This window comes from Sarcophilus harrisii, chromosome 5, assembly GCF_902635505.1.
Source record: "Sarcophilus harrisii chromosome 5, mSarHar1.11, whole genome shotgun sequence".
NCBI classification, from domain to species: domain Eukaryota; kingdom Metazoa; phylum Chordata; class Mammalia; order Dasyuromorphia; family Dasyuridae; genus Sarcophilus; species Sarcophilus harrisii.
Genome location: NC_045430.1, coordinates 7028136 through 7051868, shown reverse-complemented (window position 1 = coordinate 7051868; position 23733 = coordinate 7028136). Strand labels below are relative to the sequence as shown.

General features: G+C 42.0%; 1 protein-coding gene across 6 annotated transcripts in view; it reads right to left on the bottom strand.

The window, feature by feature from the left end:
* The window catches only part of PPP6R2 (protein phosphatase 6 regulatory subunit 2), a 116216-nt gene extending 101335 nt beyond the window's left edge, over positions 1-14881 (bottom strand). For 4 of the 6 annotated variants that reach the window (XM_031941230.1, XM_031941235.1, XM_031941233.1 and 1 more), the window contains exon 1: positions 14711-14778. The gene's annotated coding sequence lies outside the window, so the exon portion shown is untranslated. Of the gene's footprint in view, positions 1-14710; positions 14779-14822 lie in introns of those variants that run through there. The other 2 variants (XM_031941231.1, XM_031941236.1) reach the window with 2 other exon arrangements.
* Between the last annotated feature and the right edge of the window lie 8852 nt (positions 14882-23733).

Genomic DNA, 23733 nt, shown 5'->3' with positions numbered 1-23733 from the left:
TCCCAGCTCTGTGTAATCTGCAAATATGATATGCAGACTATCACATCTTCATAAAATGTACTGATACAAATGTTAAACAACCCAAGGCCACATGCAAATCCCTGGGGTATATTCCACTGGAAACATCCTTACAAGTACATTATCTAAAATTCATGGCTTCTTTTTATGAGTCCAGTCATTTACCAGTTTCAAATCAATCTCAATTATCTGTGTGAAGAAATCCAAATTATATTCCAGTCTCAGAAATGTGTCTGTTTACTTCGGTTTCCTGATCTTAAAGAAGAAAATAATACAGTAAACCCCACTTCCCAGGGTTGTTGTGAGGATTAAAATGACAAATGAGTGTGGATGACTACTTCACTAATATATCATAAAATTCAAGTTGTTTTCTCAGTTATTAATTATCCACCACATTATCACCCAGTCCATACTACTTCTAATCTCTTCACTACAACAGCAAGACAGAGTTTATCAAATGTTCCACTAAAAAACAGGAAAACCAGATCCACAATGAGTATTCCTTGAATTAAGAGCCAACTAACCCTGTCCCAAAAGGGCAAAAAGTTAGTCTGACAGAAGTGGTTCTTGGTGAAGTTAGGCTGCCTGTGGCATTCATTGCTTCCTTTTCTAGAGGCTCACTAGTCATCCCTTAAATAACTTCTAAATGCAGTCCAGAACAAAATAAAGCTCAATGACCTTGAGTGTCATCTCCTTGTTGAAACCCAAGGTAACATCTGCTTTTCTTCTCCAATAGCAGGCTTTCATCATCCATAGCCTTCTGACAACCCCTGACAAAGCTACAGTCACTTCCAAAGATTCTTTCAGTACCGAGAAGGTCATACTTCTGGGACAGGGGACTTGGAACTCAACAATAGCAGTTAGCTGCTCTCTTATTATCTTCTAACCCTGGTTATCAACTTGCTATTAGTCTAAACTTTATGATCCTATAATGGATAGACAATAGTTTATCTATAGAGTGATGAAGTGATCTGCCCAGGGTCACACAGCTAGTAAATGTGTAAAGCTGGGAACTGCCACAGAGATGAATTGATATAAAATTAAATCAGCAGAGCTAAAAAAAAAAAAAAAAAAAAAAAAAGACTACAACAATGGAAACTGAAAAAATCAAACACACACACACACACACACACACACACACACACAAACTAAACAAACAAACAAACAAAAATGAAAATAATGTTGCAAAATTACAAAGAACAAGCTGGCCCTTTGAAGAAATACTCTTCCTACTCTTATTCAGAGGTGGGAGGTCCACAAGTGTGGAATATTACATACAATGTCTGTATATTGCAACAAGAAGATTATGGAATGATTAACTATGATGGACATGGCTCTTTTCAACAGTGAAGCGATTCAAGCCAATTCCAACAGACTTATGATTGAGAGAGCCATCTACATCTACAGGACTGTGGGGACCGGGTGTGTATCACAACATAGTGTTTGCTTGCTTTTTTTTTGTCTCATTTTTTTTCCTCTGATTTTTCTTGTGCAGCATGATAATTGTAGAAATATGTTTAAAGAACTACACATGTTTAATTTATATTAGATTATTTGCTGTCTAGGGGAAGGGGGAGGGAGGGAAGGAGGGAGAAAAATATGGAACTCAAAAGTTTTGCAAGGGTGAATGTTGAAAATTATCTTTGCAAGTATCTTGAAAAATAAAAGACTATTATTTTTTTTTAATTACATATAATGTCAGGGTTTTTTATTTTTACAGATATTGATTGTTTTAGCTGATTTTTTTTTTCATTTTTGTCTTTAAAAATCTTTTGCTACAAGGAATGGCTCTCTGAGAAGAGGAAGAATGCTGGGGGAAATCTAGATGATATAAAAAAGAGTTATCTCTTTTTAAAAGGAGAAAGAAATGATAAAAGTAACTCTTGGGAAGTTTGTATTTCTGAAGAAAGCTAAGAAGTGAATTTGGAAGAGGGAGAAACTTGGGGAATAAAAACCTGAGAATAAGTTGAGAAAACTGGAGCACCAAAGAATACAGATTTAATCTGGTAGACAGAAAGAATTAAATAATAAGGATCTGAAGACTCATGGGGGGAGAAAAAGAAAGGAAAATGTAAATGGCAAGGCAAAAAAAATGTCATAAAAACAAATTGGCAAAACAAGAGCTTAATGAGAAAAGGGAAAGATTGTGAACATCAAGTGAAGAGGTAAGAAATAGCTCCAAATGTCATCCAAGGTCCTTATAAGTGAAATTGTTCAAAAAAACAAGGCAAAGAACTTCAGTCTGTGTGGGAAGCACTGATAATTTTAAAGCAATTTGCACTGAATGTCCTACTTTCTCCCACATTTGTCTTTTGGTAACAGCCAAATGGCTGCCATCTATAGGTCCCGAGTAGGCTGGTCTTTCCCCAAGAGAAGGTGAAGGGATACTAGGAACTCTCTCCACACTCAAGGTATTCAGGAATAAAAGTATTTCTGAGATAGTCATTTTATTTCTCCCTCAGTTTCAATTGTAAAATGGGAATCATAATAGTACATCCCTCCCAGGCTGGCTGAGAGGATCAAATGAGAAATTATTTGTCAAATGCTTGGCACAGTATGTCCATCAATTGGGGAATGGTTGAACAAGTTGTCATATATGATTGTAATGGAATACTATGCTAAAAGAAATGATGAGCAGGATGCTTTCAGAAAAACCTGGAAAGACATAAACTGAAGCAAAGCAAAGTAAGCAGAAACTTATTGCATATATTAACAATATTGTATGATGATAAACTGTGAATGACTTAGCTTTTCTCAGAAATACAATGATCCAAGATAATTCCAAAGAACTCATGATGAAAGATGCTAACTACCTCCAAACAAAGAACTGATGAAATCTGAATGTAAATTGAAGCATACTTTTTTTTAAACTTTATTTTATTGGGCTTTTTTTTTGGTCTCCATTTTTTTTTTTACAATATGACTAAAATGGAAATATGTTTTGTATGACTGCAAATGTATAAATTTTATCAAATAGTTTGCCTTCTCTGAGTGAGAAGAGGGGCAATAAGAGACAATTTAAAAATTCAAAATTATTTTTTAAAAAAAGTTAAAATTGTTTTTATATGTAATTGGGGAAAAGAAAACATTAAAATTAAAAAAGAAAAAAAAAAACCCACAGTACAGTACCTGGTACACTGTAAGCATTATTATTAGCATTGCTATTTCTTTCTAAGGAAAAAAAAAAATGGAAATGGGATTTCAGTGGGGGAAAAAAGGATCTGAGGTGGAGAAATTGATCCTTGTGAAGAAACTGTAAAGTAGAAAAATGTCACACACAGAAGGGAAGTGAAGCAAGAAGCCAAGTCTACATGGGGTAGAGCTAAAAACCAAATTTGAGGCTCAAGAAGGCTACTGGAGGAGGAAGTAGCTGCTGACCTCCAAGGAATGAAATAATGTAGTCACTTAAGCTTTCTGGTGAAAGATCATCCAGGAAGGATCAAAGGAAGAATTGAAGAGCAATAAATAATGGCTGCTGATTCTCTTGTTTAGGGGAAATAAAGGCAGCAATTTATGAACCAGGTAACAGCAATAGGGAAGTCTATTATCTTCCCAGGGTATGTAGAAATGAATGGATACATGGAAAGATGTACAGAGGAATGGATTGTGAAAGATGAATGGATACAGAAGTATGGACAGATAGATGGATGGATGGATGGCAGTTATTTTGTGCCAGGTACTGGGGGTACAAATTAAAAAATGAAACCCCTCAAAGAGCTTGCTTTTTTTTTTAATTAAAGCTTTTTATTTTCTAACTATATGAATAATTAATTCTCAACATTCTCCCTGACAAAACCCTATATTCCAAATTTTTTTTCTCCCTCCCTTCCCCCCAAACCCTCTCCCAGATGGCAAATAATCCAATATACGTTAAACATGTACAATTCTTCTACACATATTTCCACAATGATCATGCTGCACAAGAAAAATCAGATCAAAAAGGAAAGAAATGAGAAAGAAAATAAAATGCAAGCGAACAACAACAAAAAGATTGAAAATACTAAGTTGTGATCCACATTCAGTCCCCACAGTCCTCTCTCTGGGTGCAGATGGCTCTCTCTATCACGAGATCATTGAAACCAGCCTGAATCATTTCATTGTCGAGAAAGCCACATCCATCAGAACTGATCATCATATAATCTTGTTGTTGCTATGTACAATGATCTCTTGGATCTGCTCATTTCACTCAGCATCAATTCATGTAAGTCTCTCCAGGACTCTCTGAAATCATCCTTCTGATCATTCTTATAGAATAATAAATATTCCATAACATTCATGTATCATAACTTATTCAGCCATTCCCCAACTGATGGGCATCCACTCAGTTTCCAGTTTTTTGCCACTACAAAAAGGGCTGCCACAAACGATTTTGCACATGTGGGTCCCTTTCTGTCCTTTATGATCAAAGAGCTTACATTCTAACAGGAAGAGATAATACTTATGAGTGGTGGCCAGGAAGGAGGCATAGAGGAGATATGGACGCAATTGTCACATCCTTTCCCATAGCAACATTTGTATTGATTTAATTGCTGTTCCCAGAGCAAGAAATGGAAAATTTGGGGCATAGCAGGTAGGGCAGACAACAAGATGTCCCAAGTGCTGGAGCTCCTGGCAGATGCTGAGACACAGAAAGGACAGACCTCACTTGTCAGTCACTCACAGATCTAGACAGGTCAGTTCTGGGGTAGAAATACAAAGCTGTGTGATCTTGGCAGTCTGGATTTCCTAGTGGATGGCAGGATTGAGATGCAACTAAGATGCCAGAAAGAGTCTTCTCAGCCACATAAAACAGATGCCCACCAATCACTTCTAGTGACTCATATGAGGAAAACCAAAAGAGACAATGCAGCAAGAGACCTCCAAGCGAAGTTAACAGGGACCTCTGCCTAGCCCAAGAGTGATAAATATGTTATTAATGCCTTTTTTAAAAAGGCATAGCTGCCCATGAATTGAGGAATGGTTGAATAAGTTATGGTATGTGAAAGTAATGGGATATTATTGCTCTATAAAAAATGAACAAGATGATTTTTGAAAGCCCTGGAAAGATTTACACAAACTGATGCTGAGCAAAACAAGCAGAACCAGAAATATATTGTACACAATAATAGCAAGATTGTGCGATGATCAACTATGAATGACTTGATTCTTCTCAGCAGTTCAGTAATCCAAGACAATCCCAATAAACTTTGGATAGAAAATGCCATCTGCATCCAGAGAAACTACTGTGCAAACTTATTTTTTCTTTTTCTTCTGTTTTTTTTTTCTCTCATAGTTTTTCCCTGTTCTGAATTTTCTCTTCCAACATGATTCAGAAGAAAATGTGCGTTTTTTTTAAATGAATGTACATGTATAACCAAAAAAATAGCAATATAAAAATAATAAAAGAGAAAAAGATTAAAACAAAATAAAAATAAAAAAGGCATAGCTTGCATGTCCATCTTGACCTACTGGAAGGAACAGCATCTAAATCTATGGACAGAATCAGAATCTAAAAAGATCCAAAAAGCCGGGCAAGAGCATTAAGCTGAATCAAAGAAGATGAAGTTCCACAAGAGTACATGGAAATCTTTCCTCTTGGGTTCAGTCCAAACTGGAGGAGGCATGGTTAGGCCAGCCCCTAAAGGGCTCATCCTTTCATTTCCTCCTCTTCATCCTCTTCCATGTCGACCTCTGCAATGAGGTTTCCAACTGGCACTGCTCTTTCCGAAGCCCCAATGAGCTTCTTGGCCAAGCCCAAGAGCTCTTACAATCCTGATGCATCCTGAACTCTGAAATAGGGGATGCTGGTGCCCACCTTCTTTTGTAACTGGCTCTCCCCTGCTTCTCCTCCTTTTCTTCATCCATGTCAAACCCACCAACTAAATGTCCCACAGGCTCTGTCCTACAACCTCTTCTTTTCAGTCTAGAGTCTCTCTCTTGATGACTTCGTCAGCCCCCAGGAGCTCAATTCTCCTCTCTATGCAGAAGATCCCAGAAACCTCTTTATCTATCCCTAAGCAACAGTCACACAGCATGAAATGCATCTTGGAGACCATGAACTAGAAGTCCTGGCAAGCATCTCAAACTCAACAGAACCACAACAGAGCTTATTGTCTCTTTCCTCCCAAGGCTTCTTTTGCTACCTACCTTCCCATCCTCCCAGTGCCTGAGGCTGGCAACCCGCTCATTCTCAACTGCTCCCTCTCACTCATCCCTCATATGCATCCAATCTGCTCCCAAAGCCCGTTGCTTCTACTTCCCACAATCCTGGCAAATCCATGGCCTCCTCTGCCCTCACAGAGAATGCCATAGTTCACCTCACAGCTTCTCACCTGGTTTCCCTGCTCATTCAAGTCTCTCCCCACGCAGTCTAAACTCTAGTCAGGTCCTAAAATATACGTCTGACCATGGCAACATGTCGCTCCCCCCAAACTTCTTCAATGAGCTCTTTTGATTCCCTACTACCTCCATGAGCAACTATTAATATCTTTGTCACTTTAACTTCTCATAACTTGACCTTTTTTTCTTTTTAAGACTTCAGATTTTACTCCTATACCAGCCTACCTGCTGTTCCTCACCCAGAATACTCCATTTCCTACCTCCATGTCTTTGCAACAGCAGTCCCCCATATGTGACATGTTCTTCCCCTAACTTTCACTTCAAGAGCTTTCCTGGCTTCCTTCCAGCCCCAGGCAGCTTTTTCTGGTTGGCCTAGATGATTGCTGCCACCTTCCCTTCTCACATTACTTTCCTTCTCTTCTGTGTGCATCTTAACATATGTAGTTATCTCCATCCTTAGAATAGAAGCTTCTTGAGGACAGGGATTGTTTCTGCCTTTCTTGATGTTCCCAGTGTTTAGTATAATACCTGACACATGTATAACCAGAAAAAAAAAAAAAAAAAAAGCAATATTCTGTTCAATACTTTCAGTCCTACTGGATTCTTTTTGTGGGGTTATCTAAGCAAAGACACTAAAATTGTTTACCATTTTCTTCTCTAACTAATTTTACAGATGAAGAAACTGAGGCAAATAGAATTAAGTGATTTGTTCTGGGTCACACAGCTAAGAAGTATCTGAAACCAAATTTGAAATCAAGTCTTTGAGACTCCAGGCCTGATGCTCTATCCACTACACCACTTAGTCCTGGCTAACACAAAATAAGCATATAATTCTGGCTGAATGACACTTGGCTGAAAATAAATGTAGGAAAAAACAAATGCAATAATGACAATATTAGTTGTTAGTATAAGAGAGTATTTTTATATGGCACTTTAAGGTTTGTGAAGCATCTTACAAAGCATCCCATCTGATCCTCATGTTTTAACCCTGAGGTAGGACTATTATTTTTATCCCCATTTACAGAGGAGGAAACTAGACTGAGAGAGGTTAATTGATTTGCCTAGAGTCATTCAACTAGAAGTGGATCCCCAGAGGAATAGCCTCTTTCCTTCACATTCCAAAACACACCACCTGGACAAAAAGAGGAAACAGGTGAAGATTCAAGAACTCCCAAGCTTGCCCCAAAAATATGGCATAGCAATGACAGATGGGGACTTTAATTATCGATAGATCTGCTGGAGTCCCAGCAATGCTAAAAGCAGAGCAGCTCATCCTGATCACTACACTAGGACTGGATAAATAACTTCATTATTTGGGGTAAGCTTAATGTTTCCCAAGCCCAATGTCTCACTACCTAAGAAAAACATTCATGGCAAATGGGCACAAGGGATCTGAGTTACCCAGAAACCTCTGATCTATTTCATTTCTTAACCAAAAAATTTATTTCTCAACATCATTCTCACAAAATTCCAGTAGCTTTAATAACACTCAACATGAGAATTAAATACAGAGCCCTCTGCTTGGTATTGAAGCTTTTCCCCAACCCTCTCTAGCCTGCCTCCCTGCTACCCACACCCAGATCCAGGCCAAATGGTCTCTGCTAAATGACATCCCACCTTCTAGTACTGTACCTTCCTCCTCTCTGCCGTTAGTCCTTTCCTGAATCACCCTCAGCCATCAGGGCCTCCTAACCACATGGAATCACCATACTTTTCTATCTCCAATATGTATACATGTTGACTCCCTGACAGAATGTAAACTCCTGGATGGCAGAAACTGTTTCCTTTTCTCTTTGCATCCCCAGCACCTAGCACAGCACCTGTCTGCTGTCCATGCCTAAAAATGCCTCTTGTCCCATGCCTTAATAATAATGACACCCTTCAAAGTGAAGGATCCACAAAGGAAAAGTTCTAGACCAGACTTCCGTTTGCTGGAGTGGGAAACACGGGCTTGGAGGAAGTAGCACTTCTACTCAGACTTGAGACAGAGAAGCAAGCTGAGTATATCACACTCTAGGTTTGGGGAGTTGATTTCAAAGAGTTCAGAAGGAAGATAGTTTGGATGCCACCGACAAGTAAGCCCAGGAGAGAGGAGACGCTCTTGAGGATGACCCTGAAGTCATGATGAGAAACATCTGATGTGGAACCGAACCCAAGTCTGAACTGTCAGGGGGCAAAGAGAAGTGCACAGGGAATTCAACAACCAAGTTAGATTTCTTTTTAAAGATGTAGACAGAAAACAAGAACAAGAACAGATAACAAAAGGATGAGTGGAAAGAGCCTCGAAAGATCCTACAGAAATTGTCAGGCATGCTAAGGCTCAGAATGACAGCTAAGGACAACAAAACAGGATATTTTAGAAAGCTATGTCGGGTGAAAGGGAGTGTCAAAAAAGGGATGGGACTGCTGCTCAGGGCGACTGGGACATTCATTTTGCTTCTACAGTTTCTCTGCTAAAGAAAATGACCTTTACACTGGAAATGTGAGAGCCAAAATGAGATTTCATCCTCAAAAGAAATAAAGAGACAAAAAGAAAGTAGCTGGCTGCCACTGAAGAATTCCAGGACCTTGGCCCAGGTGAACCACCTCCTTGCACACTGAGAGAGCTGAGGCCCCATTGATGGCGTATGAAAAACTATGAAGAACAGGAACTCAGGAGTAGATAACAGCAAAGTTCCAAGTGCAGAGGGCAGTGATTAAAATCAGTAAACTACAGGCCAGGGAGCTTGGCCGGGTCATCTGATAGAATGCTAGAAAGGATCTGTATTGACAGGTAGAGCAGCAGCATGCCATGGAAAAAGAGCAAGATAGGAAAACTTGGCTTCAGGATCTTACCTTTGCCACTGTACTCAACCTCTCAATGTCCCTAAGTGTCTCCAAGACTATGACTTTCAGGAGAGTTGACAGTTTGCATTAATAGAGGGCGTTGTGCTTACCAGGAACTCAATATACCAAGAAAATCACAAGTCTGGTCCAAAAGGAAGAGATGATCAATGTACATTTAGAAAGGGAAGCAGGGATCCTGAACAGCCAAGGAAGCTTCACTAAGAACAAGTCATGTCAGACTGGCTTCATTTCCCTGTCAAACTGCTAGGCCAGGGGATGCTACAAACTTTGCTTACCCAGATCTTAACAAAGCATTTGGCAAAGCCTCTCCCCCCAAGCTTGTAGACAAGCTGGAGAGGTACAGACTGGGTGACACCATGATTAAAGGAATTCAGATTTGGCTGAAGGGCAAGCCTCAGGGAGAAATTCCATCAGTGAATTACCCACCTATCTCTTAAAAAGAAATAGAGGGGTGGGGCAGCTAGGTGGGGCAGTGGATAGAGCACCAGCCCTGATGTCAGGAGGATCTGAGGTCAAATCTGGTCTCAGACACTTAACACTTCCTGGTTGTGTGACTTTGGGCAAGTCACTTAACCCCAATTGCCTGGACCAAAAAAAAAAAAATAATAGAGGGAGGTATCTTCTCACATCTCTTCTTTGGGACCAACCTCGTTATAGAATTTGCTTGCTTCTTTAAATTAAAATAAAATGTGATTCTGGAAATTACTCAAAGTTAGAACATATCACTAATAAGATCTGAGGCAAGGCTAAATCTCAGATGTGACTTGAATTAGATAAAATTCAATGGAGATGAAGTAGAATCTTACCAGCTTTCTCAATATAAGATGGCAGAGGCCTAAATACACGGCAGCTTCTCTGCAAGAAGCACTGGCAGGGTAGTGGCCTGCAGGCTAAGGCAAGAACAAGAATGGCTAATAATATGATCTTGGGCTGCATGAAGAGAGACTGGAATAAAGAGATAAGAGTTCCTAGTCTGCCTTGTCTCTGGAAGAACACTGATAAACTTGAAAGCTTGCAGGGAGGCTAACCAGGGCAGTGAAGGTTCTTGAGCCAAGTCACATGAGAAAGGGTTTAAGGAAATGGGGGTGGAGGGTATTTAATTCAGATATGAAAAGACTCTAGAGTCCAAGGAACGAGGAGACCCCAGTGTTGAGTTCTACTATGAAAAAGAGACTCATTCTGTTTGGCTCTGGAAGACACAACCAGGTACAGGTAGGTAAACTGAGGTTCAATGTGGGGAAAGAACCAGAGGAGCCTCCCCAGCAGCTGGAAGACCATTTATCAGGTATATTACAGATATAATATATATTATATTATATTATATCTTTTCAGCTATAAGCTGGACCATGAAGGTCTGAAGACTTCATTTGGTTGCTCACCAGATGTTCCAAAGAAGATTCTTTCAGGATCTCTAGAGATCTGGTGTTCCACAAGCAGCCTGCCCTCTGAAGGAAGGATCTCAGCCCAGAGGCTAGTATGGCTAAAAGTTCCCCAGGACAGGCCCGGGTGAGCACTCCCTGCCACTTTGCAGATAGATAGCTATGGGAAATGAGCACAGGGGCCCAAGGTGAAGGCTTGAACAGGGCTATTTCACCAAAAATCACTTTAAGGAGGTACTTGGGATGCTCATGTCAATCTGAAATGTAGCGTCTTGCTGTTTTGGGGCCTCTGTTTTAGAGACTGCTCCTTAGATCCCCATTCAAAATGAACTCTTACCAAAGTCATGCTGGCTCTGCTTGGGGGGCAAGATTATCTACTGAAAACAGAATTCAGTTCCGATAACTCATGTTATCCATGAGGCAATTCAACATCCCAGCCAACATTCCTTAGTCTTCAGGGAATTCACTTCAATATAAATTAATCCAATACAGGTCAATGTAATGGAGACTGATGGATACTATTCTTTTACCAATCAGGTACACAGAGGAATGTTACAATGGAAAGTAAGATAACAAAAAAGACCAAGGGAGCCAGGCCCTCAAGATTCATTTTTAAGGCATGTGGTGATGGTGCTTCCAAGATGCTTTTTTTTTGGTGGGGGAAGAAGGGAAAGACTTTTCAGAATTAATATTATTTGGTTTCTATCTCAAGTCTAAGTCTATAGGAAGAAATAGAGTAAAGAAAATGGTTTCACCCTCATTTTCCTCAACATTTCTTAATACGGTAAGACTTCCTGAGATAGTATGCTGGCAAGCAGATCAGATATTTTGGTCACCTCTCTCTAGGAATAAGTCTTCTCAAGATGACAATTTATACACGCAAATGAACTGAGGAGCCAGAAGACCTGGGTTGGTATTGATAGAACACGATCCCATGGTGGTCCCATTCTTAACAGTCTATGTGATCTTGAACAATTTACATGTCTATTCTGTGCCTCAGTTTCTCCACAAGAATAATAATATTCTACTAAACTACCTCTCAAAGGCATTATGAATATGAAACTGTGAACATTTTAATAGACTGAAAAGATTAGGCAAAAGCTATTCTCATACTACATTATGATTTTCATAAAAGTACTTTGGAGGGGGAAAAAATCATAATTCTAAATTTTCATTACCTTAAACCAATCAATCTAAGGTACCATATTGCCCTGGTTCTGTTGATCACCCTGCCAAAAGCACTGGTTCTTAAGATTGCTGAAATGGGATCACAAGAAAAAGGCCTCAATATTAACAATATTCTCAGAACATTTTTCACATTTACTAATTAAAGTCTCTAACAATTTGCTTACACCTTACTCTTCCAAATCAATTCTACAGGGTAAAGAAGGATAGGGGCAAAGCCAAGATGAACTTGACATTTCTGCGCTAAATATACCAATGAAAATAAATGCTACTCTTGAAAATTATCCAAGAAACTAAAGCTTATTAGCCCAACAAATCTAAAAATTAAATGAACAAAACTCTGACAAGATGTGCCCCCAAATGAGAAATCCATATCCTACATGACTCCCAAATAGGGGCCCAAAACATACCAATGAAATGCTACTCTTGAAAATTACCCTTCAAGAAACTAAAGCTTATTAGCTCAACAAATCTAAAAATTAAAAGTAAATGAACAAAACTCTAACAAGATGTGCCCCCAAATGAGAAATCTATATGCTACATGACTCCCAAATAGGGGCCCAAAAAAGAAAAAAGAATGATGCTCTGAACGAGGGAAAGCACAGCTTTCTAGCCCTGCTTTCTAGTACCAAGCCCTAAGTACATGGGGAATAATTCAGGGAGAAACCATTGACAGCCTTATCTGTAGGCAAACCCTACAGATAAGAGGAACCAGTCTTAGGGGAGGGTTCCCTTGAGTATTTCAAGTACCACTACTTCAGAAATGGGATGCTTCCCAGAGAAGCACCAAAAGTTGGCCGGCCTTTACACACACAGTTTGGAAACAAGCCCTGAAACTGTGACATTTTTCCTCTACAAAATTTTACCAAAGATTTAACCAACCCCACCAGCAAACACTTGGAAAAGCCTCTTAGAATCCTAGAATCCCAAGAGCTGGAAGGGGCCTCTATGGCCATCTAGTCTAAGCAACTCCTACTTAAAGGGAAAATTCTCTCAACCAAATACTTTTAATATAAATTTCACAAATGACATCTGCTTGAAGTTATATATGGTAAATGGCAGATTGAAAACTGAATTCTGCAATCTGTTTTCTACTAGTAATGATGCAGCCTCCAAAGAAACAAAATGAAGGAGGTGGTAAAGGCTTACAAAAGTAAACCAGGAACAGGCAACGGGCCCCCCTCAGCTGGGGAAGCAAAGGCGTTCACAGGAATAGTTGAAATGGCCTTCAGAAAAAAACCAACCAGTGAAGCCAAACCAGAAACTAGCAGAGCCAAGGGGAACAAGGCCATTGCCTTTTCCATGGGACATTTTCCTCCAAAAGCAATCATGCTCACCACTGCCCCAAATCTCTTTCCTAGACATCTCCGGTTCCTTCAGTGACATTATTTCTCCCCTTGTAGACATGTGATGTCATCAGGGAAAGGAACCCCAGATGAGAGATCAACATCCCTTCCACGGCTTCCGACATCCAGGTACCCAGATGCGGATTCTCTCAGTAATGACTTGCCCAGGGCCTCGGAGCCAGAAGGCATCAGAGGCTTGGAACCCACTAGGCCTCCTGCCTCTGTCTCCATCACAGCGGGGCATGGACCTGGGTCTTGTATCAGTGTGGCCACCCAGCCCTCAGAGTCTCCTGAAGATGCAATAGCTAGATATGAATACAATGCTGCTTCAGATCCGGGCTGACCAGGGCAGGGTCCCCCAGCATCATCATCCCCCAATGCAGTCTGGGACATCGGCTTACTTGTCCCTCCTCCCTCAAGAGTCCCTCGGCGAGTATTCTTATCGAGGCCCGGTGAGGGACAATAGGAAAAACACCAATAAAACCAAAGGAAGCCCAAACGGCCTAGACCAGGGGGAAGAGAAGGAGGTCTCTGGCAGACACACGGTTCTGGCAAAAAGGAAAACAAACGGGGGAGCCTGAGAAAGCAAAGGTACACGGGAATAATTCAGGGGGAACCAGGAGCAGAAATGGACACTTCAACAAGGGCCCAGGCATAAAAGATCCAAGGGAAAACCAGAGTCTTTCAGGCAGTCAAGGACTCGTAGGCCTTGAGGAAGAGACGTGACAAGGTCCAAAAGGAAGCATCAATGGGGTCACCGAAGAAGGAAAAGCCACGGAGTGGCCGCTGACAGTGAGACCTGGGCTGAAGGGGGCGGAGGGACCCGGCCACCTGAAGTCCCGAGGGGAATGACCGAGAGCCCAGTGGTAACACTCGGAGCGAGCCCTGTTCCCTCAAAGGCAGAAAGCAGCCGAGAAAGGGGGTGCAAAAATGGGAGAAAAAGGACTCTCGGCGGGACACACCTGCTGGGGAGGAGGGGGAAGGAGGGGTGACAAGGGCCAGGAATAAGGTCAGTGACAGTCCCTGCATGCAGCCCCTGAGAGGGAAAGACAGCCATGACAGGGCCAGTGAAAGGGAGAGCCCGGGGCAGGACCCAGGAGGCAGCCGGCACAAGCCCCAGGCGCCAGGGCCCGGAGAAGGAGAAGGAAGCAGCAACAGGCCCGGGGGGAGGGAAGTGGCCGCAGCCCCCCGCGGACAGGTGGGGAGAGCAGGGGCACGGGCAGGACACAGGGCTGGGCAGTGCCAGGGCGGGGGCAGGCAGTGCCCGGGGCAAGGTCCGGGAGGCGGCAGCGCCCAGGGCGGGAGCAGCGGCAGGGGGTCCGGACCCGGAACAATGGCCGGGGCAGGGCGGCCGCGGGAGGCGGGGACGGGGCCACACAAGGGCAGGGGCAATGACAGGCCGGGCGCCCGGAGGGGGAAGGGGTCGGTGACGGCAACAGGTGAGGTGACAGCGCGGGAGCCGGGCCGGGTGGGGGGTGGGGGGGAGCGGCGAGGGCGGGCGGGCCAGGCGGCCGCGCGGGGGAGGTGACAGGCGCGGGGGCGGCCGCGAGAGGGGGCAGGTGGGGGTGAGGGCCCGCCGCCCTCCCGCCCCCTCCGCGCCGGCCGGCCCGCCCTTACCTGCGCCGCACTCTCGGCGCCGGGCTCCGGGCCCTCCGCGGTGCCCGCGGCTCCTCCTCCCCCGCCGCCCCGCCGCCGCCGCCGCCGCCGCCGCCGCCGCCGCAGGCCTCACCGGCTCCGCCGCGGGCTCGGGGTTCAGGCCGACTCACTCCAAAATGGCGGCTGCAGAGGCGCCTGACACGCGCGCGCCCGCGGCGGCGGGGCGGGAGCGTGGGGCGGGGCCGGGGGCGGGGCGAGCGAGAGCGCGCGCCGGAGGGCGGGACCTGCGGCCAGGCCCCGCCCCATTCCCTGGGGTCCCTTGCCCTGGATGCCCGGGACTTCCCTCCCACCCTGCGCCGCGAGGGGTCAGGATTGGGGGCTGGAAGATGCTGGACCTTCGGAGTGATCCTCTGTGACCGAGGGTGTGGCTGACGCCTGCTGCTTCCAGAGCTCCTCCCCCGAGCCCCACTCTGGGTGACCGTGCCCGCTGAGGCTGCGGAGATCCTGATCGTGGAGGAGCTGGACCCAAGGGAAAAAAAGCGTGCGGGGCAGGGGGCAGGGGGCAAGGGGCAGGGGGCAGGGGGGCAGGGGGCAAGGGGCAGGGGGCAAGGGGCAGGGGGCAGGGGGCAAGGGGCAGGGGGCAGGGGGCAAAGGGCAGGGGGGCAGGTGCGGCACCTTGCCTACAATCAGTGTCGCGCTCTCACGGGAATCGCGGAGGAAGTGCCACGGCTGCCCCCGGGTCTCGGGGAGCACCGAGTCTGCAAACCTTCGAGTCGCACAGCCCTAGAGCATGCACGTCCCCTCCGTCCCTCCCCCGCCCCCGGCCTGCCCCGGGGGCTCTCCGAGGGGCCAGGCATGGGCCACCAGGCTGGGACGGCCGCCGTTTCTCTGACCCCCGCCGGAGAAGGGCCGAGGCCCCCGCTCTCCCCCGGAAGGCAGGGCCCCGGTCTCTCGTGTCACAGCCTTCCAACCCCACCGCCACTCTCGCCCTGCAGGCCCTCCCGCACTAATGCACAAGCCCATCAACCCCTCGTTGGGCCTTGAGAACCTTCCAGAGGCTGACTCCAGCCTCTCTCGCGGGCCCAGCCCCCACCCTTCCCCCAGAGAGCTTATGCCCAAAGAAAGCCATTGATAACAAAGTTGCCCGTCTGCTCCCAAATGACCATAACAGCACTTTCTGTGACGGCTGAGAGTGGGGAACAAATAGGGCATCTGCAAAGATCCCCAAGAACTGATGCGGAAAGAAAGAGCAGAGCCAAGAAAACACCCTACACAGTGCCGGCAAGAACTGCACCACCAGCGGTGAATGTAACAAATTAGGAAGACCAAGCAGGACTTGCTTGGATGAAGATAGGAAGCCAGTCCCAGTCCGCTCCTAGGCAGAGGGTCACAGGCTGCAGTTTTTTATCTTTTTCAATGAATTGATCTCTTATACTGAATTTTTTTTTCTGCAAACAATACTATTTGTCCTACAGAATGGCTCTTTGGGAGGGGAAGGAGGAGGAATATGTGGATCACAATCAAGATGTAAAAATCAAGGAAAACTTATTTGTAAACAAAGAAATGAAGGCCTCTCCTTTTAAGAATAAAAGTTTACTAATGTTGAATACCTGCAAAACATGGAATTTCCAGTTAACATCACGTTGAATCACTCATAAAGGAGATACAGAAAGCACAACTGATGTGGGAAAGATTCCAATCTTTGATTCCCAACCCCCCCAGTTAATGTAAATTACCCTTTGACTCACAAATCCTGGTCCCTTTGAATTCCAATAGAATATCCGGACCTGTCCCAGCCCCACCCAGATCTGAGCCAACTTTGGGGCTACACCCAAAAGCCCCTCGAGCTAAGTCTCCTATTATAAAAGGGCCACGCTGGGAACCCCTCTTTGCAGAGATTCCAAACATGGCAGCCATGTGAGGACTCTCTGTCCACTGGACCCTCTGTCTGGTGTCCTCCTTATCTCTACCTTCACCCATATCCTACTTCTAAACTCAATAATAAACCTCTTTTATCAATCTAACTCTCCGGGCCAATAAATGCTTTTATTGGGGACTCACGCCGCTACTAGACCACATTTACTGCCGTATCCTAGCGCCGAATCCAAGGGAGTTGCAGACTAGCTTTGTTTGACTTCCTGTACCCCAAACCTGCCACTAGACCTCAACTAAACCCTAATCTCATTTAGGTACCCCAAATCTAGACCTCAACACAACCACTTAGATGCTCCGCCTCACAATCAGAAGAATGGTAAAAATTGCAAATCAGTGCAAATATCCTTGGCATGTTGATTGGTTTTGCTGCCCAAAAAGAGCAAAAGTTTGAGAGACAGACAGGAGTGCAGCAACCACTGTGAAAGGAATCACCTCAGTAACAGCCCACTCAATGGGTGATCTCTACCCAGAGGTTCCTAAAGAGGACAGGACCCAGGGCCTCAAGGCTGTCCAGTCTACACTAGCACAGCTCATTGCCCATAAAGTTTCTCCTAGCATCAGGCCCAGATTACCTCTTTGCAACTTCCATCTATTGCTTCCTGGTTCGTTTCTGAGACCAAACAAAATCTTTTTTTTTTTTAACATTTTATTTTTTTCAAATGAAAATCCACCTTGACTCCTTTCTATCTCCTCTCTACCTCCTATCTCCTAGTAAGAGAAGTGTACAATCAAGCTTCCTCACTAGAGCCATGTGTGAAAAATCTACATCCCTCAATCTGCCACCCTCAGGACCATTGGTGGTACCTGGGCAAATTCTTTTGAGACACTTCATGACACTAATCTCACCCCAAACTTTTGGGGTCCCCTTCCCAACCTCAACAACTGCACTAATAAAGAATTCCTGCTTCTTTTTTTGCAAAAAAAGAAAATTTTTTTTTTTTTTTGGTGAAAGATAGATTTAATTAGGGGAATAGGTTACAGACAAAATGAAGGGAAACAATAGAGTAGTAAATACGAAATAAAATGGGATAGTATATATAAGACAAGTTCCTCAGTAGAACTCACAATCACCCAGTAGAAAGGAAACATCCCATGAGTTTGGGGCATGCCCTTAGGTGTTCGGCTAAATCCTGGAAGGGACTTAGCACCTTAAAAGAGTGAGTTAGCTGGATACCTTCTTGGTGCAACTGTGAATGAATCCAACCATTCTGGAGAGCAGTTTGGAACTATGCTGAAAAAGTTATCAAACTGGTCATATTCTCTGATCCAACAGTGTTTCTATTGGGCTTATATCCCAAAGATATCTTAGAGAAGGTTAAGGGAAGTACATGTGCAAAAATGTTTGTGGCAGCCCTTTTTGTAATGGCTAGAAACTGGACATTGAATGGATATCCATCAATTGGAGAATGGCTGAATAAATTCTGGTATATGAATGTTATGGAATATTATTGTTCTGTAAGAAATAACCAGCAGGAGGATTTCAGAGAGGTCTGGAGAGACTTACATGAACTGATGCTGAGTGAAATGAGCAGAACCAGGAGATCATCATACCCAGCAACAACAAGATTATACAAGGATCAATTCTGACAGACATGGCTCTCTCCAACAATGAGATGATTCAAACCAGTTCCACTTGTTCAGTGATGAAGAGAGTCTTCTACACTCAGAGAGAGGCCTGTGAGAACTGAGTGTGAAACACAACATAGCATTCTCACTCACTCTGTTGTTTGCTTGCATTTTGTTTTCTTTCCCTGGTTTTTTTTCTTCCTTCTTAATCTGATTTTTCTTGTGCAGCAAGATAACTGTATAAATATGTACATATATATATTGGATTTAACATATTTAACATGTATTGTACTACCTACCAGCTATGGGGGGAAGGAAGGGAAAATTTGGAACAAAAGGTTTTGCAAGAATCAATGTTGAAAAATAACGTATGCATATGTTGTGTAAATAAGCTTTAATTTTTTTAAAAAAAAGTAGTTAGCTGTAAGGAGAAGTTGGGAAGCATAGTGGAGTTAGGGGAGATACCAAGTGGCAAGGGAAAAGGGCAAAGACACCACAAGGTCAAATGCCATTAAATTGTTTTATAGGGGAAATATAGCCTCCAGGTCTTGATTTAACTTGGATTTCTGAGGGGATTACTGTTAAAGGGTGGGATAAAGGAACTAAACTCATCTCCATTATCAAAGCCTTTTTCTTGCTTGCCTAAGGGATTAATTTTTATCAATTCCTCTGATAACCACACCTAACATTGAAGACCTCATCATTTCTCCACTCTTTCAATTAAAGAAATCTTTTGAAAAGTGAGTTGAGGGTCCCTAAACAGAAAAGGGTCTATCAAATCAGTCCTGAATTTTAGGCTCCTGATTCCAAGATTTTTTGTCACAATGTGTAGACTGTTTTCTTGGTTCTGAGTCACTCACTTCATTCATAGTAATAATAAGAGCTAATATTTATATGGAACTTTAAAGTTTCAAAATAACTTACAAGTTCCTTCAGAAAGGGACCCACATATGCAAAAATGTTTGTGGCAAGTCACTTTTTGTAGTGGCAAGAAACTGGAAACTGAGTGGATGCCCATCTGTTGCCAATGGCTGAATGAATTATGGTTTATTAATATTATGGAATATTATTGTTCTGTAAGAAATGACCAACAAGATGATTTCAGAGGGGTCTGGAGAGACTGACAGGAACTGATGCTAAATGAAACAAGCAGAACCAGGAGATCATTGTACATGGCAACAGCAAGATTATATAATGATCAATTCTGATAGACATGATTCTTTCCAGCAATGAGATGACTGAGGTCAGTTCCAATGATCTTGTGATGAAAAGACCCATTCACACCCAGAGAGAACTGTGGGAACTGAATGGGGATCACAACATAGCATTTCCATTCTTTTTGCTGTTTGCATGCATTTTGTTTTCTTTCTTTTTTTAATCTGATTTTTCTTGTGCAGCAAGATGATTGTATAAATATGTATGCATATATTGGATTTAACATTTAACATGTAATATCTGACATATATTGGATTACTTGCCATCTAGGACAGAGGGTGGGGGAAGAGGAAAATTTGGAACACAAGGTTTTGCAGGGGTCAATGTTGAAAAATTATCTATGCATATATTTGGAAAATATAAACCTTTAAAAAAAAAAAAAAAACCAAGTATTAACTCATTTGGTCCTCATACCTCGGGAAAGTAAGCACTATTATCTCCATTTATCTGAGATGAAGAAACATCTCAGACTGAGAGAGGTTATGTGATTTGCCCAAAATCACAGAGCTAGAAAGTCTTCGAGGCAGGATTTGAACTCAGGTCTTACTAACCCCACAGTCAGTGCTCTATCCACCATGGCACCTAGCTGTCTTCCCAGGTTTTCATCCCAATGCACCCATTGGTCACCTATTGCCCAGTTTGCTAGTGGGACTGAGGTGGCAAGAAATCTGGAGTTAAGCGTCGTAGAGAGGAATAATCACTAACAAGTCCTCTGGACTAGGCAAGAAACAAGTCCAGAAGCAAACTAGCAATGTGGCCCTGATCCCAGGAACAGAGTTAGGGTCTCAATCCTAGCTTCTTCTCCAAGATGGAAGCAGCAGCAGAACAAAAATAAGAGTCCATATCAAAGAAGGACCTGAAGATCAGTCATTCTGAGCTGGAGAGCCTTTAAGTAAGCTAACAGTAGCTAAAACAAGCAGCTACCTACTGAAACTCCTAACTAGGAAGAAGCCTTCAGACACCAACCTGGGTCAGGAACCTCAAGCCAGAAGAGCAGCAAGCGATTTCACCCTTATCAAATCACTTTGGGGGGACTGAAAGCTTGCAAGCCCCCAGCCTAAGCTGTGAAAACAGCAGAATAATATCAGGAGAAAGTTAGGTCAGATATTCCTTCCTGCAGTACACAGACCCCAACACTAACATAGAGCCTCAAGGAGGAGGCTGAAAGAATGAGTAAACAAAAAAAGAATCCCATCATAAAGAGCTCTTAAACCAATAAGGAAGCTCAAGATACAAGCACGGAAAGAGGACAATGACTCAAAAATATTTAAAAGCAAAGGCTCAAAGAAAAATATAACCTGGACACAAATTAACCAGAATTCTTGCCAGAGGATAGGGGTTTTTTTGGTTTGTTTCTTTTAAAAAGAAAGCTAAAAATTATTTAGGAGCAACTAGATGGTGAAGGGTCTAGAGTGCTGGGCCTGGAGTCAGGAATACCTGAGTTCGAATTTGGTCTCAGACATTAACCTGCTGTATGAACCTGAACAAGTCATTTAACCCTGTTTGCCTCCATTTCCTCATCTGTAAAATGAGCTGGACAGGAAAGAGTATATCAGTTCAGTATCTTTGCCAAGAAAACTCCATATGGAATCACTAAGAATCAGATACAACTGAAAGGAATAAACAGTTTTTAAAAAACAAAAGAAGGGGCAACTAGATGGTACAGTGAATAGATTACAGATCTGAGTTTATATCCAGCCTCAGAAACTTAACACTTCCTAGCTGTGTGACCTGGGCAAGTCACTTAACCCCAATTGCCCCAGAAAAAAAAAAAAAAAAAAAAAGCAAGAGGAGGAGAAGAAAACTATTTCATAGCCAAAAAATATACAAACCTGACCTGGAAAACTGGTCAAGCAGAAAAACTCCCTGAAAGCCAGAACCAAAAAAAAAAAAAGACATATTTCAAAAAATCATAAAAGAAAACTGCCTAGGTTTTTTAGATTCCAAGGGCAAAGTTGAAATTGGAAGAATCTATTGGTTATCTCTTGAAAGAAAACTCCAAAATGATAATGCCCAGGAGTATTAAAGCCAAAATGTGCAGCCTCAAAGGTCAAGGAAAAAATATTTCAATCAAGCAAAATCAAACTGTTTATATGCTTAGTTGGTTGGGGAAATGCTACAAGTAGTTCCTCAGGATTTTATTATGATCAAGATCACAGAGTGAGAATAATTAGACAGAGGGTATGGGAGTAATTTTATTATGTTTTAATGATCTTATAAGAACAGGAGGGGAAGAAGAATAAACAGAATAAAGAAGAAAAGAGAACATTATGTCACATAAGTGGGATATTCAAGCAGAGAGAGGGTGAGTGGGCAACATCTGAATCTCACTGAAATCCAGACAAATTAAAGGATGGATGAATACATAATCAAACATATATTTGTATATGGAAATTCATCTTGCCCAACAAGAGGGAATAAGATAAAAGGAAGGGAAGAGAGGAGAACAAGAGGGAAGGAAAGTAAGAGATAAATTCCTCAGAAGCAAAAAACTTTAAAAAGGGTTGAGGGGGAGTAAAAAGAAAGAAAAGTATAAAATATATATGGCAGGAAACCCACAATTAGCAATCATAATTGTGAATATGAATAGGATGAATTCACATATTAAATGGAAGTGGATAGCAGAATGAATTAGAAACAAGAATCCAATACTATTTTGCAAGTAACTTGAAATAGAAAAATGGAAAAAGTTAAAATAAGGGGCTAGAACAAAGTCTATTATGCTTTAGCAGACAACAAAAAGGCAAGAGTAGCAATCATCTTAAAGTAACAACAAAAATAAACATAATTAAGAGACATAAATAGGGAAGTTATATTTTCCAAAAAGTGCCAGAGATGATGAATATCAATATCGAACAAAATGTACCAGATGACATAGCACCTAAATTCTTAAAGGAAAAGTTAAATAAGAAATAAAAAACACAGTAAAACTATAATTGTGGGGGTCCTCAATTTATCACTCTCAGACTTAAATAAATGCTATTTTATACAAATAGGTTTTTCATAACTAGGGAGAGGCAAAATGGAGAAACAAAAGACCAGTGTTCCTATGAGTATTATTTTTTAATTACATATTATATATACTATAGCCAGGCTAGATTTATACTAGGAATGCAAGGCTGGCTTAATCTTAGGAAAACTAAACATAATTGACTATGTTAATAAGAAAAACAGAAAAAATCCTTTGATTATAGTAATAGATTCAGAAAAATTCTTTGACAAGATACAACACCCACCATTCTTGTTTTAAAAACACACACACACAACACTAGGAAGTACAGGAATAAACAGAGCTTTCCTTAAAATGTCAAGAACCAGCATTACATGTAATGGGGATATGCTCTTTCTAATGTGATCAGACCTAAAAGCAGGCTGCTCATTATGATCATTATTATTCAATATTATGTTAGAAATGCTACTTATAGCAATTAGGCAAGAAAAAGAAAATAAATAAAACTAAGTGAAAAGTAAAAAGGAATTATCACTCTTTCATGAATACATCATGGTTTACTTGGAGAATTCCAAAGTCAACTAAGAAATTAACTGAAATAACAACTTTAGTAACGTTGTAGGATATAAAAATAAATCCACATAAATTATCAATACTTCTGTATACCAATAAAGTTCCCAACAAAGCCTAGCAAGAAAAAAGAAATTCAATTTAAAATACCTACAAACAGTATCAAATTCTTGGGAGTCTACCTGCCAAGTCATAGACAGGAACTATATGAACCCAATTATGAAATAATCATTATACAAACAAAAATAAGATAGATCTAAATAACTGGAGCAATATTAATTGTTTATTCATTTTTAAAAGGCTAATATATAATAAAAATCAACAATACTCATCTCTCAGATCTATGGAAAAGAAAGGAATTCATGACCAAAGAAGTACTAGAGAACATTATAAAATGCAAAATCAATAATTTTGATTATGTTAAATGGAAAAGGTTTTGTACAAACAAAACCAATGCAGCCAAGGAGAAGGGAAGCAGAAAACTTGGGGGAACTTTATATTCAGTGTTTCTGACAAAGGCCTCATTTCTAAAACACAGAGAGAATTGCCTCAAATTTATAGGAATACAAACCATTCCCCAACTGATAAATAGTCAAAGTATATAAACAATTTTCAGAGGAAAAAATTAAAGCCATTTCTAGTCATATGAAAAATGCTCTAAATCACTATTAGAGAAATGCAAATTAAAACTACTCTGAGGTACCACGTCATACCTCTCAGATTGGCTAAGATGACAGGAAAAGATAATAATAAATTTTGGAGGGGATGTGGGAAAAACTGGGACACTAATACATTCTTAGTGGAGTTA